A 16,258-nucleotide genomic window follows, 5' to 3' on the forward strand; every position below is an offset into this window, starting at 1 on the left:
TGCTTACAATTTATCTCCAGCTTATGTTCTTCAGGCGGCTTGTAGACGCGTATCCAGGAAGAGAGGCGAAAGCGTCCAACCCATTTCTCTTCAAAAACTTCTCTAATTGTACACGACTGTCAACACCGTGCTACGTAAGGACACTAGCATGTTGGGCATCATCACTATTGGTCCATGTATTTTCCATTGTCAAATTGATCCCTTGATAAAATACCATCCCACCTTCTCCTACAAGTTCATGTTGCAAGTTCTCTACTTTGGGTAACGTGATGTCCGGATTCACCATACTATCCGCAAGCAGTATTGCAAAAAGCAAGATAGTTCTTATTAGCATTGAAAGTATCTAGAGACAAAGCCAATCACGGAGTGTTCCTTGATGTGGAAGCAACATCAATTCTTAAATACAATAGAAAGTCTACCTCTTCCGTTGAATTTTCAAGTTCAAGGTTTACTTTTGAGCATCGTTTGGAGATGCCAAAAAACCTCCTTCAAGCCACATACTTGCAGCCACGAGTGTCTTTGATTGCATGAACATCATAGTGCGGTGCTTCTTGTTGGTGGCCATATTCCAACTGTCCTCTTGAATGCTTTGAGATGGGGCCCTCAGTAACATCGAGTGTTTCCGTTGCAATAATGCATGTTCACTTCCAAACAATTTTGTCATTTCTCAATACGTTAAAGCTACATTCATCATCTTTGCATGAGTCATCTAGGCAAGAAACAAAGTTTGGAATTATGGCTCTAGACTTTTTGATGCACTGGACCACTATCCACCCAATGTTAACTTGTTAGATTCAATTCAACACCTTGCATTGTATGTATTTCAATAAGAGCTACTCTCTCTTGAGACTCATTTTAGAGAGAGAATTGTATTTTTTAATCAAGAATTTTGTTTCCAAAATTATAGACACCATAGCAACTAGATCCTTATTCATGTGGTTGGAGAGTGCTCATAAGTGCAAAATATATGCTAGACTCTTACTTTGGAGAAAGGCAACCTGAATTTGTAAGACCTTGGTTTTTTTATGTTTCAATAACTTTTGAATTCAGTACATAGATACAATAATGATTGACATAGAGACTCTCTTTCATTACATATGAAATAAGATAGTTTTGGATTTGACTATGTAGATATAAGCTTCAGAGCCAATACAATTTTGAAGCTGCTTCAACTTGCTTCTCCAGCTCCACATGAATTTGCTTCTCAAGCTCCATCATGACTTAAAGATTACACAGAGAGACCTCAAAAGGTGAGGAGGACAATTTTGTGGTTCAAGGTGTTTCTAAAGAAAAAGAGTCGAATTGGCAATCTTTCAAAATCGATGATGATATCCTGGAAGAATCTCAAAAAGATCAGGTGCCTATCAAATCACCCTTCAAGGAGGATATAGACCCTATTGACACTGAGCATAGTGATCATCTGGCACAAGAGGGAAACTTGGAAGAGGTACAATAGTAGCAAGAGGTCTAGATCATGTGGAGGAGACACAACAAGAGCAGAGCAAGAGTAGCTAGCAAGTGTGGAGCAGGCAGAGCATCCGATCGATTAGGAGCAGTTGGTGGATCAGTAGCCAACAACAATTGGTAGATTAGGAGCAATTGATGGTGCACCCAAAGGGCTTGCATATGGACAAGGAGCCAGAGTAGCCAAAATCCTAAGACTAGGAATCTCCTATGTCTGAATCCAAATCTCATCAACCATAGCTCATGTACAAAAAACATATGTTGTTGTACATGGATATATATGATTGTACTTCATTCATATTAAGACATTAAGTTTTATTTTGAATTATTTGATAATTGTGTCACACTTTAGTGGTGTAGAAATATTTGGATTGATAACAAAATCTGAAATTAAGAGCCTTGAACTATCTCGATTGTTCTATTCACAATGTCTTTGCATTGGATATTGTTTTCTCTTCTTAATAGTATCTGAAACAACATCATAATTTTAGAAGTGAGTAGGCTAACATATGAAGATTTGGGGAATGAAAATACTAATTTATCAACATTGAATGAGTATTGTATGGAAATAAATTTTACCTTTCTATTGTTAATAATGATTGAAAATCCTCTGCAAACACTTTCTTTGGCCTCATTAATAATGCCATTGCGTAATCTAGAGAGTGTGCAACATTGTCCCAAAGAAATAGATGTTATAAGACTACCATCCTCCATAACATCGATCTCAATTATATCATTTTGAGGACCTGAAGAGCTCTCGTCTTGATCCATTGCTACAAGTTGTGTGCCCATCATTCTGCTTGTTTATAGTAAAATGAAAATATAAAATTTTGAGAGGCAAACATATACTTAAGGTTCATTGTGTCATGAACAACCTCACAATCCACAGTGTTGGCCATAATTCTATTCCATCCATCATCCAAAAATTTTGGAACGCGATCACATATTTTAGCCTTAAATGTAAGCATTTTCTTATAGACTTTAATGATATTTTCTTGAAAAATGTCTACAAAACTATTTACAGGAATGAAGACGGTGATTTTGACTATCACTTTTGCAAATAGTTTGACTCTATATGCCTCTATAATACTTCCATCAGAAACATGCTAGTCTATTGTATTCTAGGTAGGGAGATCTTGCCTTTGCAATATGCCAATAGGAATGAGCATCGTCTAACAACTAATAAAAGTGATAAAAAAAGAATATACCCAATTTTGCCAACTTTGTTGCACGTCTACCTTTGTACTATTGTTCCCCTATGGTACCATGCACAACATGAAAGAATCATAAAATGCACTCTATTGGTTGCAACTCCTCGTACGATGACCTTTGTACTATTGTTCCCCTATGGCACCATGCACAACATGAAAGAATCATAAAATGCACTCTATTGGTTGCAACTCCTCGTACGATGAAGGATATAGATTTGAAAACGCGAAGTCCTTTTGTTGAAAACAAATTATTTCAAAAACAAACTTACAGTTTGGTCTATGGTGTGGAAGAGAGGCGGGATACTCCTACAACACAAGTCTTGATGCATATAAACATGATGTACCAAAGTATGAAGACATACAATCACATCTCCAAGCCTCTCAACAAAGATGATTGCATCCACAGAGTTAATCAAGTTTCATGAAAGACCATGCAACCTTCAAGTGGATGTGAATGAAGTATTTTAAGAGTTTTAGCCAAAAAACGTGACATGGACCTTGTGGGATTAAAAACAGTACCAAATCGATAGCCTACTTTAACCATTTTTTTTACTAGGACAACTTGTGGAAACAACAGAATGCTTGGTGTAAGATGTCATTGAGCTCATTGGAGGGAGTTAGCCAAAAAATGTGATCTCCAGCATCAGGAAAGGAGAAGAGCACTAAATCACATTTTTAAGCTAGTCTTCTGGAGAGAACTATAAAATGCAATTTGCAGGTTTTGGAGATAAACAAGATTTTCACACCAAATCAAGATTAACCGAAATGTGAAGTTGCTTGAACTTGAGTAAGAAAGAATACATGAGTGTTCCTTACCTACGTTTCAAAGGGGGCAAGTCTTATGCCAAGAGCAGGATATTATGCTACTGGTGGTTGAAGGATGCTGGTAGCAAGAGGGAGTATGGGATGGTGTTAGGAGAGAACATGAAGCAGCAAGAAACCCATGAAAAGGCATAAGACATGCAAGTTGGCCTCGAAAAATGTGCCCCACAATCATGCTAAATTTATTGCTCACATGTGTCACCTTTTTAACACGTGGCACCCAATGGCCACTTTTGGAAAGAACATGATGACCTCTTCCTTGAAAATCTTGACACCTCGAACTCCTTTATCCTCACCCAGTCTGGGTTCTCTTCCATATGCATTCGGTCTCTAGCTCCTTCCAGTTGTTTTATTCTAGTTCTTTCTAGCACCACCAACACCCTTCCCTTCACCCCTCAACAAGGATCTTGAAGCCTCTGAAGACCTCCAAAGAATGGACTGACAAAACAAAGGTAGATTTTGCTCTTGAACCCTTTCTTTTATGCCTCTGATTTTGCTTTCAATAGCTTCAATATCTTTTTAGTAAGAACATTGTTGTAGCATTTGGATCCCTGAACGAGCATACTAGACATCAAATAATACATTCCTAGGATTAGCCAAAAATGAGATTTTATGCCTTGGTCTCGTAATCTAATGTATGCCTAAAAAATGATTGCATGGTTTTAAAATATATTTGTCTCTTAAGTATCAATTGTATGTGGATGCAAAATTATCAAGTTGCAAATTGAAAGTCTCGAAAAGGTTGTGAAAAAGCACAAAGGGTATGAGAGCCAAGTGGTAGTGGTCTTGTACTCTGTACTTTCTCCTTGTTGAGTCCTCTCTTATCCTTCATTGAGCCATTCTGCTATCATGGCAACCCATGGTCCTGATCCTCTTTCTAATCTTCATGAATTAACTTCTCTCTCGTTCAATATAGCCCAACAAATCCAAGTCTTAGAAAGAGTCTTGATAGGAACTCACGGACCGAAGGAAGAAGTCATGTAGACAACCCCGAACCAAGGTGGTCATCTTCTCTTGTTCATGGAAAAAGGAGGCATCGAAGTACATCCCCTTTGATCATTCGAGGAGATGAAGGAAGCCTCGACAAAGAATACCCCATGGAGTTTGGAGATAAACTCTTCAAGTTCAGTCTAAAGGAAGCTCAGCAGGCCCCGGCAGCTAACATTGTGAGAGATATAAAAGGAACACTGAAGGAGCAAGTTAGCCTCCACAAAAATAGAAGAAATCCTTCAGCTCTCTCATTCTCAACAACTCATTCACTGTTGATTGCTCTGGGGAGGCCGCAAGGATGGTAAACCTTGATGAATGGCTGTGGAAATGATTGCAATATTCTCATGAGTGAAAAACCTTGAGAAAAGCATGGACCTACTTCGAAAAGTGAACGACCCTTGGGGTGGTAAATCCAAGAGAGGCCAATGCCTGAATTGCTATAGAGAAGTCCACAAAAATATGCTCAGAGGTGAAAAATGCCTGTGCTGATGAATTGGTTGCAAATAATGAATCTACGTGGATGGCGGTTGTAGAAGGATGCACGACAAAACTACGCTTTAAGTTGAAAAGACCCTTGAGTGAATGATAAACTTACGATGGCAATTGTTGATGGGGAGATGGGTTGTAAGGATGTGAAAAATTGTGTATGCTGTAAAAACATCTCCTCTTGGTTGTGTATGCATTGGACCTCCCATGCTGCCAGTGTTGGACCTGATTGCATGGCCGCCTCTTGTTCCAACAAAACTTGAAATGATCCAATGTTGTTGCATCCTCCTCGTTTTCTTACTTGTACTGGATCTAGACATGCTCCTGCTAGAATTAGAGTTGCTCATAAAGGAACCTATTCACCTCCTTGAGCAATCACATGAGAGATGCAACTGCTGGATGGGGTCATAGTAATCGAAAATGGTGTTTATGGGCCCTTGAAATGTTTGTCCCTGTTTTGGGTCGGGAGAAACGGCGTTTCTGAGACGCTGAGGGTCCAACCTTATGTTAACATTGTTTTGTATTCTCTGTGTGCCACCGATTTTGCTCGATTCTTGGTTGCGACATCTTTTGCCTTGATTTCCACCCCTTTTCATGCAATTCTGCTCCAGCTTCTGTCCCTGTTTCAAGCATGTTGTGCCTAGATTTTTGTTGTGGGTTCTTTTCTTCTATCCACAATTTTTGCCCACCGTTTCAGGTAACTTCCCACCTTGTGCAAGCTGCTTGATTATTCACGAGATTCATGAAGATTACATGCAGAATTCAAGGGCAGCAGCCATACTTTCAGATTTGTAAAAGCCCTGATGTGAAAGTCACCCTGACTTTAAACTGCATATCGGGTTGTAATGGTGCAAGGACAAAATTTACCTAGTGTCAGACTCAAAACATAGACAGCTGGTTTGCAAGAAATGCATTCCTCTCCCATGGCTGGACATACAGGTGTCACCAAGACTTATGAGATTGTAAGACATGGTTTCTTTTGGGAAGGCATGTGGCGTGATGTGGTTAAATATGCTACTGAATGTTTGCCTTGCCAGTAAAATAAAGTGGATAGAAAACTACCAACTGGCCTATTGCAACACTTACCAGTTTAAGAAGGCAAATGGACCCTTTTTAATGGATTCCATAATAGGCTTGCCTTCTACAAAGAGAGGAGGGACAACATTTATGTGTGGTAAGTAGAATGACAAAACATGCCCATTTCATATCAACAAAGACCTGATATTCATTGCTTGGCAGCTCATTGAGGATGTTTAGCATCATGGTTTTTCCCAAGAAATTGTCCGTGACAGAGCAAAAGTTATGGGTCAGAATTATCTACAGCAGTGGGTACTATACTCATGCCTAACACATCATACTATCTTGAGACTAATGCACAGTCAGAAAGTGTGAACAAATGGGTGGAGAATTACTTGAGGCATTTTTGTTGTGATACTCGAGAGGTCTTGGCAAACTACCTTGAATTGGTCTATTACAAACCTTACAAATTTTAAAAGGAAAATGGACACATATAGCAATGGATTTCATAACATGTTTGCCTTTTAGACAAAGAGAGGATGGGATAACATTTCTATGTGGTGGGTAGAATGACGAAACAGGCCCATTTCACATCAACAGAGACTCGATATTCAGCATCACTGGTTGCTTGGCTGCTCATTGAGCATGTTAAGCATTGTGGTTTTTCCCAAGAAATTGTTAGTGACAAAGATGCAAATTTATGGGTCACTTTTGGCAAGGATAATTTACAGTAGTGGGTACTTTACTCACACCTAACAGTGCATACCATCTTGGGACTGATGGACAACTAGAAAGGGTGAACAAATGGGTGGAGGAATACTTGAGGCCTTTTGGTCATGATACTTAAGAGGTCTTGGGATAAGTGGCTGGAACTTACTGAATTTTGCTACACCCTTACCAAGAATCTCTCTATTGGCATGAGCCCCTTTGAGGCAATGTATGGCTGCAAGGTTGGAATGCCTTCTTCAATTGTAGACATGGCTGTGAAAAATTAGCAAGCACGGGATGACTTGGAGAGGATAGATGCCCTTCTATAGTTATTTAAACAAATGTGCAGGATGCAGGTATGCAGATGAACGCAAGATATATCTGGTCTTCAGAGAGGGAGATAATGTGCATTTTTGTCTCAATAAGAACTGTTATGCCTTGCTGAAAGGTAATACCAACACAAAGCTTGCTCATGGGTATTGTGGCCCTTATTGGATCATCCCTAACATTGGAGTAGCATATCAATTGGAGTTACCTAGCACCTCCAAGATTCACAATGTGTTTCATGTGTCTTTGTTGAAACCTCATATGGGATAGCATGTGCATGTTCTTCCTGAGTTTCCACTCATGGATGACGAGGGTCATATCCTAAGCGCATAGTGGGTTTCACAGATTGAGTACTCCGCAAATAGGGTGTACATAGAGTATGTCATCAATTGGAAAGGACTATGGGTGGGTAAACAATCATGACATCAAGAGAGCATTATTCAAGAGTACCCCTATCCTTTGCCCGACTGATCATCACTTTGCTGTCATAGGACATCTAGAACATGTAATTCTAAGGAAAAAATTCTATGGGAAGGGTAGGGGGTAAAACAGGTATTTTAGAGGTACTTTAGTGGCACATTTGGGGGACTATGTAAGTCAACGCCTACCACTTCTTGTACTATCACGATTTAACACCTTATCCTACTACTATTTGCTTCCTCCTCTCTTGCTATGGTGTAGCCATATATATACACACCCGTCCCACACTTATATTGCCAAAACCTAGCTCAATTTCACACCAGATCGCACACTTGTGATAGAACAGGGCGGCTGGTTTGGTCTCTCATGACATGCTTAGATGTGCAAGCTTTGTGAGCTACATGTCCTAGAAATAGAGGAACATATAGTTCTACACTGTCCCAGATATGCCGACATCTGCACAAATTTCAGTTCCATTCTGAGCGCCCACACACATCTATTGATGGTTCTCTCCACTGCCTCACTGGTGGCTTTAGGAGAACTGGTTATTCGCCTTTTTATGTGGCGTCAAGAGGTCGCCTTTTTGTGTGGCGTCAAGAGCTGATCTCTTGACCCTCCTTCCATGCCCCCTTCTTTCTTGCTCGCGCTTGGCCTCTTGAGGATGCTAATATATTATACTTCTACTTCTACTCTCTCTTCCCGTCTCTCATTGCTCCCTCTCCTTCTTCCCCTTTCTCTCTCCCTTTTGCCTTGTTTGGCGCCTTCTCCAAATCTGTCCCTGCTTCCTCCATTGCAAGGCTGATCTCTTACTGGTCAGGGCTGACTTGAGTGTGACTTATCGGTCAGCTGAGGTGCCGACTGTCCCTTCTTCAAGGCCGATTACTGATTTTGTGCCCCTGTTTTGAGGCTATCTTTTGGCCATAATTTGGCTCCCTTTTAGCCCCAAGTGGCCTGCCATACACTGCCCTTTTCAAGAGGCATAACTGGTGATGTGGTCCAAGTGTAGCTAGCTAGTGGGTCACTGGGCACCTAACATGGGGTTGCACATGCCACAAGAGAAATGGAATAGCAAAAATTTCTCATTGCAGCAATAAACAGTTTGCCACTTCCATTGTCAAGAGAAGCTAGGTACATGTATTCTACCATATAACGACATGTTTCATAGTCTTTGATACGATTTATCATTTCCTTATGCTCAAATATTCTATTTGTTGTGACATGCATGCCTTACATACATAGCAGAGGCTGTAATACCAGAGTTCTACTTCAGCTGATATATGTAGGAACACTATACCACATAGGCCAGAGTTTATAGTCGGCACTTTTGTGGAAAACATCACCATATATTGTTCTTGGGTTTATGATATACTAAACTCGAGCACATAGTTTCGTCAGGTCATCTTCCTCGGTTGTGCATGCCTTTCATTTCTACCATTTCTCTTTTATAGATATAAGTTTGGATGCCAGGAACAAAGCTTTATGTTGGGTAGATTGGCAGGATGTAAAACTCACATAAGTATACTGACAATCTCATCATGTTCTTGTTGAGAATGATATAGAGAGCGTTCAAGACAGGGAAAATGGAGGGTTTCTTGTTTGCTTGTGTTATGATACTTTCATTTTTTCTGATTTCATGCTTGCTGCTACACCATCACATGTGGTTCTCCTAACAAGCCGTTTGGCTTTTGCTCATTTACTCCAGTTGCCTGTAACTGTTTTGATTGTCGTCTGTAAATTTTTAGTCATGCTTCATTTAAACAAATTGAGAATCTCAGAATTCTTCCAATCATTGATAGTAGCCTGGTTAGTTCTTGCACTTGTCCATATTGTTGATTGTGTAGCAATATTCACTCAAAATGATATGCAACTTGTGTATATTAGATGAAAACAAACTCTTATAGTTGCACATTATGCCTCGTGAAGTTATGTGATTGGAATCACTATTTGCGTACTTTGGCCTTCTGGGGAATAAGAGAGAATTTGTTGTTGGTGTTCACAGGTTGGGTGAAGGCTAAATGTATGTCATGCACAACATAATGCTTAATCCAGTGGTCCCATCTCTGCTTCTGCATTGTTTTGATTATGCCTTCTCATCTTACCTTGCTCAGTAGATGTTTTTGCCGATGAACCTTTGTGCACTCGGTGAGAGTGAAGCTCATTATACTGTGGAGATTTCGGATAATCTTCAACGATAAACATAGATACTCGTGACCCAATAGAGTGCACGATTGCATGTACACACTGACTTCCCTTCAAATCACCAAGCTTGAAGCTATTTTCACGTTGAGTTGCTTTTAAAACCCAAAATAGAGCACTAGGTTAACTGAAAGTGTGTTTTCATTTTAAAAAAAGTCCATGTGATAAATCACAAAAAAGTGCATAAATTCTCCACTATAGCACTGTCTCTATGAGTGAGTGCAAACCAATAATCAATCCAATTGAAACTATATTGGTGTCAACCTCTTATCTTTTAGTACATATCTAAAATCTAGGCATCATTTGCTCTACTTCCTCGGCTATTTTGGATGAATAACAATATTGGTTACTGCCAATTCATGTGCTTTATGAAGTGGATTGCATGGTGTTGAGGTGGAAAGTAGAATAGACCTTCAGGGAGGTGCCTTAGTCTCCTTGAGGGGAGTCAATTGTCATTGTTTTCTCTCTTTGGTTGGGCTATTGTTTTACCCCTTCTATGTGGAGATGGAGTTGAAAGTGTGAAGGTCATGTGAAGGCCATGGAGTGGGTGTGGTATGATGAGGAGGGAGGTTGTGTTTTGGTATTAATAGGCCTAAGGTCCTAGTAGGTACAATGGATGGAATATTCGTGCGATACACTTCATTGATAATATTGAGCTAGATCTTAAAAATGCATTCACGAAAAAGTTGGTTGTTTACTATCGGCACTAGTCTTGTGGTAGAAGTGTTCGAAAAATAAAAAATCAATGTGATGGGAATGTGTAACATTGTATGTTTGTTCACAATCAATGGCATGATTTACAAATTTGTGTTCTCACATAAGAGTAGGTTGGCATGGGCTTTTCTGTGGAGCTTAGTGAGCGAGCTTTAAGGTTAAGTTTGCAAACAATGAAGTGTTGGATGCATGTATGTATGCATATTGTGCTTAAGCGCACATATTAATGGAGAAAAAAAAAGTGGTGCACTCATGCTATGCTTTTTGTACACTAATAATGTAACACACCTATTCATGTCACTCTTTTAAGTGGGGAGTAATATTTCTAGCCTCTACATTATCCATAGATTGGAAGGCATGGATAAACCAATTAGGTAAATTATGTAAAAGCGATGTAGATGCTAAGTATCAACATATGTTTTTCATTTACATACATATGACATTATTTCTAGATAGGCCATTACATTACACAAATCAATAGATACCTCTTACAACCAAAATCATGATGAATAGAAAAGATGTTTCAGCTTGCGAATTTGTTTGTGTTGTTAAAATTTTAGAAAACAAAAAAGGTCAAATGGAGACATTTGGGGCATCTTAATAAAATCATGATGAACAAAAAGATGTTTTGAAGTTTGTTGTCAGTCACTTTTAACTTGGAAAACAATGAAGGTCAAAGGAGATATTTGTGCCATATTGCTGGCATGCAAATATATTGTACCTGAGAAACATTACAAAAGGATTTTGTACACTATGCAAATAACTTAAAACTTTGTATTGATGTTGGTTTTGAAACTTGCTATTGTTTCAACATAAATAAACTTAAAGATGATGAATTTACCACATGCAACAAATCTTAGAAGACTATTCTTAGCTCTTTTATAATGATAGTAAATACCACGAGTAGATGATGATGCCTACTTAAGTGTTGCATGAGGGTCTTTGTAGGGCTCCACAACTAAAGGAGAGGTGTGGAGAGGTAGAAGGGCATACAATTTGACTCCTTCCATGAGAGTGAGGCGAGATCGTTGGAGGCATTAGTAAATGCAAGGAACAGATAAAAGATATCTCGTGGAGCAAGCATACAATGTACATCCCAAGTCATTGAGCATCATTCACCCATTTGAATATGCATCATGGCCATATGTCACCATCAATATGTTAAGGTATACTCCCATCATAACATTCCAATCCTTTTATGAGAGTGAGGTGAGATTGCTAGAGGCATAAGTAAGTGAAAGGTACAAAATATCTCCTAAAGCAAGGGTACAATGCACACTCCATATCATTGACTTTGAAATACAAAGTATATCTTGACATCTATGGGCATGATGCACATTCTAACTCCCCAAATTGTGGCACATGCCATTTAGTGTTAATCTTTAGGGTCTAGGCTATTTGGTAGTAGTCAAAAACACCATCAAGGATGTTGTACACTTCCTTCTTGCAAAGTGCTCTAGTAGATGTTTTGTGAATGGAATAGGAAATTGATCACACTAGGTGACGGCATTAACCTTCTTGAAGTCCATGCATACCTTGATTTTGCCGTTCTAATCGTTGGCAATCACCATTGGGGAAGCCCAATCAATGTGCTCAATTGGATAGATGAACACTACATCGAGGAGCTTTTGAAACTCCTCTTTGACTAGTTCTGTGTACTTCGAGTTCTTGTCATAAGGATGCTACCTGATTGGTTTTGCGTTCTCTATAAGGGGACGGTTTGTTGTACCACCTTTGGCCATACTCCTCTTCGATCAATGTATATCTAGGTGAAGTAGTCCTTGAATTCTTTGAGGGAGTGTTATGAGCTGTGGCTCATCTTCCAAACATAAGTCAATGGCTATGTGGAGCCAAGTTGACTTCTTTTACCTCGACAAAGCCACCGGGTGGTCTTGACTGTCGATGCACCTTTTTGTTGTGGTCCTATATCATGTAGGACTTCAAGTGAGGAGAACCCTGTGGAGGTCCTTTAATTCATCTTCTTCTTATGCTAGCTCTTTAAGCTTTTCCTTGACTGCTATGCATTCTCTTTTTAAAGTCCATAAGAACAAATGAATGCCGAAAAGAGAGGCGGAATGTGGTGATCCTTACATCATGCACCATTCCTAGTGGCCTGGTAGTTGTTCCATCAGCTAATTTCATGATGAGGGTGGTACGTCTGAACTTGGGCTGACGCTCGGGGGGGTCACTCATCATATGTAACCCTATCACGTGAGTTCAACAGAAGGATATTTTTTATTTCTAAAATTTACAGAAATAAATATACATAAGGGACTATTTAAAATAGTTTTGGAAAAAATTTACAGATTTGTATAAGAAAGGGGTACATTTTATTAATGAAAAAATTTACAGATAAGGGATTTTAAATATAGGCCTTGAACGCACGTGATATAGAGGGTTTATACATAGTGACCCCCCTGAGGGCTGACGCCAAGCTTCCAAACATTGCTTCGTGATAATGCTCACTCCGGCTTCCCCATCTAAGATGGCCGTGGATTTGTGGGCATGGTAGGAGATAGGGATTATAGCATTAGCACCATCACTTTCATAATAATCATCTAGCTTGTTCACTGGTATTTTAGGCAAGTGTGTTTGGTTAGAAGGGGCATTGGTGCTAGGGGTTGGCTGAGGTGTTTGTTATATAGGCTATCAGCCTTGAGTGGTTTGGTAGTAGGAAGACACCTGTTGATCTGGTCCCTCCAAAGGATCACATATTCCTGTAATAGTGTAGCTATGGGCATTTTGATCTCAATAGACAATAAGGTTGTAAGACCTGTTATGTCCTTGGGTCCGTATGTGTAGCCCATGCATGCCTATGACGGTGCACTATGATGCGTGGAGGGTATGGAACCCTCGTGTTTTGGTACAGGAGGTTGTGGCCTCTCATCAAACATGCCTCCCAAGGGATTGGTCTCTTGGATGGTATTATTCGCACCGATCTCGTGTTTGGATGATAAGGGCCATCAAGGTAAAACCCTTGTTGGGACTTCTCTTTCTCATCCACTAGATTAGGTTGGTTTAGTTGTTTGTTGTGTGGATGGAGCGGCATGTGTATCAGATGGACTTGGTCCGCATCCTTAGTGTCTTTATGCCCATGCTAAAATTTGGCTTGGCATTCTCTCATGATATCCTAGGCCTCGAGCAAGAGTTGTTTCTAAATAAAGGGGTTAGGATACTCATCAAGGCCTTTGGGTGTTGATGGTGCTGGCTCTTGATCTATCTTTGCTACTCCTTTATGAAGGATATCTATAGGGCCTCCTTGTGAGGACTTCTTGCTAGCTATGTGCGATGATAGTGTAGCAATGTCCTCGTCGGATCCTTCTTGGATCACAGGTTTTTGTTTTCCTTTCCCAATAGCTATTACTTGTTTATACTTAAACCATTTGACACCTTTGGTCTTAGGTTCGGAAGGACTAGGATTGGATGCTACCTTCTTTTGTCTTATAGGGTCTTAAGGGTCTTAGCCAATCATCCCTTAAAAGATGCCACACCATATCATCAAACACTTCCTCTTCTACTACTTTGTGGGGTGGACGGCTATTGTCATCCCTTTTCCACTCATCTCTAACGGTAGATCTCGAAGCTCCCACATCATCTCATTGACGCGTTGCATCCTCACACTAAGTGTAGGGCACCATGTTAGGGTGTGGTACTACATCCTGCCCCAATTAGAGTATATATGACCATCATCAATTTGGAGCCCATCAACTTACTTTTACTCACCTCTAAACCTATTTGATTCCATTCCCCATACATGGCAATGTGATTGAATGTAATTCGACGTGCGCAGACAATGCATCCTTGACATCGATTACACACACACTTGATTCTTTGTCCCAACCACACATCACAATTGCGGTGATGCATTGACTCATCTTCACTAGAACTGCTCGAGGAGGTTGACATCTTGTTCACACAAAAGCAAACACATCCATCAATAGGTTTTGATAGTATATGTCTCTGTGATCTATTGTTTCAGTAGCAGACATCCATCCATAAATTGTTTGTAAGTTGGGTGGAAATTGTCTCTATGTCATGTGTATAAGTGCATGTACACTGTGTGAAAATGCATGTATATGCACAGCTAACATAAACTTACATGCACTTCTACACCCGCTCATCTACATCAAACCTAGATGTGATCATCGTTTTCTCATTCCAAACTCCCATTTCCATTCCTCACCTCTCACTCTCAAGGTTTTGCCACCAAGCATACATCTAAGGGACTACTCCAAGGACAGCTACTCGGGTGGAAGAGGACATACACATGGGTGAAAGAGGGCATACACACAAGTAGATTCGAAAGGAGGAGGTACCTTTCAAGAGGTGAGTGACCTTTCTCTTTTCCTTTGCTTTCCTTTGTTTATTCAAGTGTCCATGGTGATTCCTTTATCTTCTACCAGTATGTACTTCTTACAGTTTGTCATGAAAAGGACAAGAGTTATGTTTGGCCTTGTCATTTTATCATTGGTCAATTGTTTTTTTGAAAAGTGCTTTGGAAGGAGCGCATATAGGAGCATGTCTGGGCTGTGTTTACGTAGTGTACATGTGGTTCTGCAGGCGATTCTACCTGCTTTCTTGAAGCATGATACAAAATTTTGTTGATACATGATGTATGATACATGATGCTTGATGAACAAATTATTCTGATGCATGATGCACACATCCATTTGTGTACGCCACTTGGATGGCGGAGATGTTAAATCACTCTAGGTGCACCCTGGAAATGAGCTTGCCAACTATATACAAGCCAACCACCCTCTTAGACACCCTAGTATGGTTTTGTTGACCACTCCTTTTATGAGCATGCATGTCACCCCACAACCTTCTATGCATGTGAGTCTGAGACCTATGGCTTCTCCCACCCCACTGCCATTGAGGAGACATACCCCCTCACACACACACTCATGTATCCCCTCCTAGACACAATCACGTATCCCCTCACATCCACAGTCACGTACGCACTCCCCTAGCTGTGACTCCACCTTTAGTATGGAGTAGAGTAGATGCTGTAATAGGGAGAGTGGGAGTGGAGGTTGCACTGCTTTGTTAAGGGTAGTGATAGGGCACATGGTGAGAGAGGAGATAGAGGGATCGAAGGGAGGAGAGGGGACAGTGGGAATGAGAAGGAGGTGATAGAGATGGCGGAAGACATATATTACGATGTGACAGATGGGGGGGGGGGGGGGATAGTGACGGATGCGAGGGGTAGTCTCTAATTTGTATAGAAATTATTTTATAAAATTTGAAGATCAAAATGTCCGTCTAGTTGGAGAGGTCATTGATGTTGTACATGCTCGGTACCCCAATCCCCCGCATGCGACATTCTCAAATATATGGGGAAGGACAAGAATAAGGGAGATCTTAAGTAATAAAAGATCTCACCTGAAGAAACTCGTGCATGATGACCCGATGCGGGTTATTATCTTGTCGAGAAACCTGCCACTGCCCACAAATGCGAGTGGAAGGAGGCAAAGAAACGAGAAGAGGGTGGCGTGAAGAGTAGGTAGCACGTGGAGGCACGAAGGATCCAGATGGAGACCATTGGATCGTCCCATTTTAGATATGGAGGCATTGAGTCGTAGGAAGTGGAGTTCATAAGTATCTCTAAACCTTATTTGATTGATTACTTGCATTAATTTTATGATTGTTTTAATCTTACAAATGGTGTTATCTTACAATGAGGTTATGGGAAGGAAGCCCACATCACACGAGATTGCATATGCTCGTCAGTATAGCAGATGTGACACATGGGCCCTCTTCAAAACCGAGGGATGTATTATGGACGCGCAGTTTGAGGAAGCCATGAGAGCGTACGGTCGACAGGTACTTGAAACCTCTAAAGTGATGATTTTGTTTTATTGATTGTTGTATTATATATATATATATATACACACACACTT

This window comes from Dipteris shenzhenensis, chromosome 22, assembly GCF_047967505.1.
Source record: "Dipteris shenzhenensis isolate YYH24624 ecotype China chromosome 22, Dip_SZ_1.0, whole genome shotgun sequence".
Taxonomy (NCBI): domain Eukaryota; kingdom Viridiplantae; phylum Streptophyta; class Polypodiopsida; order Gleicheniales; family Dipteridaceae; genus Dipteris; species Dipteris shenzhenensis.